The 4116-nt window shown below is 43.3% G+C and overlaps 1 pseudogene; it reads right to left on the reverse strand.

Moving 5' to 3' along the window:
• Window positions 1-1631: 1631 nt before the first annotated feature.
• LOC111826149 lies at window positions 1632-2773 on the reverse strand (annotated as a pseudogene).
• Window positions 2774-4116: the final 1343 nt, after the last annotated feature.

A 4116-nucleotide genomic window follows, 5' to 3' on the forward strand; every position in this document is an offset into this window, starting at 1 on the left:
TACTGCTCACTATTAGATAATAAGACATCTTTTTAATCATTTTGGCTTAAAATATTCAGTAATTAATATGTCTAGTCAGTGTCATAATTAAAGACTTCACACAAAGTTAAAGCTTCTCCTCTCCCCAGCTCTGGTTTGATGCTAAAGGGGAGGCTATCTGCTTGCCTGTGTCCCTCCTCTACCCACAATTGGTAAAACTTCTCTTGGGCTCAGGTTTAGAAAGTCTTGGTAAACATCCCCTTCCTTGACTGGGTAAGGATCCACTTCCTACTAACCATGGTTTCTGACTCCTCCAGCATCAAGGGAGTGGTGGTGGAAGAAGAGAGGAGGAAAAATATGTAAAAGATCAGGAAAGATTTTACGTGACTAGGTTACTCTGAGTTGGCACTCTCTGGACTTGGCACATGTTTAAAGCTGACTCTCCTTCTAATGAATAGTTTGCGGGTTCTTTGGAGAACTTCCCATTACTGGACATGTCTCCCTGCAAGTCACTTGACTTGGGCTGATGCAACTCTTTGTCTGGTGGTTTCCAAGTTCTTCCTAGTCCCCTGGGCATCTGCTGGTGCACTTCAGCCTTTCTTAGCTAAGTCATCTCACCACTCCATATTAACCTCTTAGGCAGAACTCAGAACAACTCTACATCAACTCTCTTTTTGGCCCACATCCTGTCCACAGGAAAGATAGACACATGTTTGGCTCTCTGTTGATAGACCACAGTTGATTCCTAATAAAGGCCCTCTGCTCTGCTGACACAGTCTCCTGTATCAATTCTCTCACCTTTAGCTCTGTCGGAACTGGGGTCATGTGTCAAGATACCCAAATGGTTTCTTTGAAGTTCCTGTCACTAGGTAAACCCTTCCACTTGTTTCTCCTCCCCCCGCCCCGGGGGGAGCAGAAATTAAAACTCTCAGCAAATTGATAGCTCTTCAATGAAGTCTTCTCTTCAGTCTCCGACTCTGGCCTCTTCAACCTCAACCCTTTTAAATCCTGAAGACAGGCATGGGAAATGGTTTGAAATTTGGTGTTCAAACCTCTACTTGGCACACCCTGCCTAGATGATCAAGTGGTCAGGCCTCAAACTGAGATAGTTACCTTTTAATGTTTTGATATGATCCTACTTTATGCATATTAGTTAGGTATTGTTGCATCACAATATTACCACAAATTTAGTGGCTTAACACATCACACATTTATTATCTCACAGTTTCTGTGAATGAAGTGACTGAGTCCTCTCTTCAGGGTCTTACAAGGCTGCAGTCAGGGTTGTTAGCTGGGGCTGCATTCTCATCTGAGACTTGACTGGGTAAGGATCCACTTCCTAGCTCGTGTGGTGCTGGCAGCATTCAGTTCCTTGTGAGTGGGCGGACCGAGGACCCAAGTTCTTACTGGTTGTTTGCTGGGGGCTGCCCTCAGTCCTTTGCCCTGTGGACTTTTCCAATATGGCCACTTGCTTCCTCAAAACCAGCGAGGGAGAGACAGTCTTTCATCAAGACAGGCAGTATACTTTTATGTAACATAATTATACACATGTAATTTATGTACACCCAATCATTGCTGTACTGAAGTTATTAGAAATAAGTCAAAGATCTCACCCCTACTCAAGATGAGGGAATTATACAAGGATGAGACTATCAAGAGGTGAGGATGATGGGGGCCTCCTTCAGCTCAGCAAATTTGCAAGCAATTATGAGTTGTGTGACAATCCAGCACAGGTGCATCTCCAGCACTGACCTGGCCTGGATGGCTCAGGATAATCACCTGAGCTGTGAAACCAGCTGCTTCTGCTAGTGGGTCACTTTTGCTGTCACCAGCCACACTGCCATGGCGAACATCTTTGACAGACATGTTCTTGACATTGAAGCCCACATTGTCCCCAGGAAGAGTTTCACTCAAAGCTTCATGGTGTATTTAATAGACTTCAGTTGTAATATTGACTGGAGCAAAGGTGACCACCATGCTGGGTTTGAGAACACCAGTTTCCACGTGGTGCCCACAGGGACAGTACCAATACTGCCAGTTTTGTCGACATCTTGGAGGGGCAGACACAGGGGCTTGTCAGTTGGATGACTTGGTGGCAGGATGCAATCCAGAGCTTCAAGCATTGTGGTTCCACTGTCATTGCCATATTTTTGGGTGACCTCCCATCCCTTGAACCAAGGCTTATTAGCACTTGGCTCCAGCATGTTGTCACCATTCCAACCAGAAATTGGCACAAATGCTACTGTGTCAGGGTTGTAGCCAATTTTCTTAACAATTTCCTCGTATCTTTTCTGGCTATAGGGTGGCTCAGTGGAATCCATTTTGTTAGCACACAATCAGCTGTTTCACACCCAGTGTGTAAGCCAGAAGGGCACACTCACGGTTCTGTCCATTCTTAGAGATATCTGCTTCAAAATCACCTGCAGCAATAATCAGGACAGCACAGTCAGCCTAAGATATGTCTGAAATCATCCTGGGGCATCAGTGATGGTCACATAATACTTGCTGGTCTTGAATTTCCACAGGGAGATATCAATGGAGATGCCACGCTCACGTTCAGCTTTCAGTTCATCCAAGACCCAGGCATCCTTGCAGGAGCCCTTCCCCATCTCAGCAGCCTCTTTCTCAAAATTTTCAATGGTTCTTTTCAATGGTCGATCCCACTACATTTGTAGATCAGATGGCCAGTGGTAGACTTGCCAGAATCTCTGTGTCCAATGACTTCGATGTTGATGTGAGTCTTTTCCTTTCCCATTTTGGGTTTGATTTAGTGGTGGTTTTCAGGACACCTGTGTTCTGGTGACAAACCCCCTCAGAAAAAGAATGTCCCGCAGGACTACGGCACTTATATACGGCTCTGCCCCCACCCTCCAGAACAGGGCGGAGCCAGCATGCGACAGACCTTTCCAGTTTACCCCTCACCACCTCTACCCGCCCCCTTTTTAGTTCTTGTCTATGATGACCCATCTTCATTACTGCACTGACGTTACTGCCTCTTCATTTTTATTACCTGTCACCTCCAGCAAATTGGGAGCTCCCTTTCATCTCCTATCACCAGATATGTGTATTTTGCGTGGCATATTGGCAATATGTGTTGACAAATAAGTGAATCTTGCATCTATTTTTTATAATGTGTCCTTCCTCTATCATCACTCGTGTATACTTCTCTGCCCTCTTTACCACTTTCTGCTCTACAAGGCCTAAGCATTTTATAGCTGGAAGGAATCTTAGAAATGAAGCATCCAGCATTTTTCAAGGTGCAGACTATGAAGTTTCCTAGACTCTATAAGTACATTAGATTACTTATTAAAAGTGTATATTCCTGGGTGCCAACCCAGATCTACTGAATCAGAATCAAATGGATAGGGGTAATGAACAGTTCTTATTAACAATCTTCTGGGCTATTCTCATGCAAATTAACGTCCTAGTTTACTGTAGCACAATTCCTCAATTTAGAAATAGAACAAAAAGGAGTCCTTAGGACCTGAGGACTCCTTTAATATTATCAAATTAACTAATTTGATAATATTTGAGATTGTGACAAAGTTAATGCATTTTTAAATTTCTCTCTTTCTGATTTTGTGATATTTAAGGGCACATGTGAGTAGCAATATTCATATTTTTAAATATATTTTATTGATTTTTTTTACAGAGAGGAAGGGAGAGGGATAGAGAGTTAGAAACATCCATGAGAGAGAAACATCAATCAGCTGCCTCCTGCACACCCCCCACTGGGGATGTGCCTGCAACCAAGGTACATGCCCTTGACCAGAATCGAACCCGGGACCCCTCAGTCAGCAGGCCGACGCTCTATCCACTGAGCCAAACCAGTCAGGGCTTAATGTTCATATTTTTAGCATCAAATTAACTTCCTAGAGAATGTGTTAGATTACTTAGATTAGTACAGTGGTTCTCAACCTGTGGGTCGCGACCCCTTTGGGGGTCGAATGACCCTTTCACAGGGGTCGCCTAAGACCATCAGAAAACACATATATAATTACATATTGTTTTTGTGATTAACCACTATGCTTTAATTATGTTCAATTTGTAACAATGAAAATACATCCTGCATATCAGATATTTACATTATGATTCATAACAGTAGCAAAATTACAGTTATGAAGTAGCAACATAAAT

This window comes from Myotis lucifugus, unplaced genomic scaffold (assembly GCF_000147115.1).
Source record: "Myotis lucifugus unplaced genomic scaffold, Myoluc2.0 scaffold_57, whole genome shotgun sequence".
NCBI classification, from domain to species: Eukaryota; Metazoa; Chordata; class Mammalia; order Chiroptera; family Vespertilionidae; genus Myotis; species Myotis lucifugus.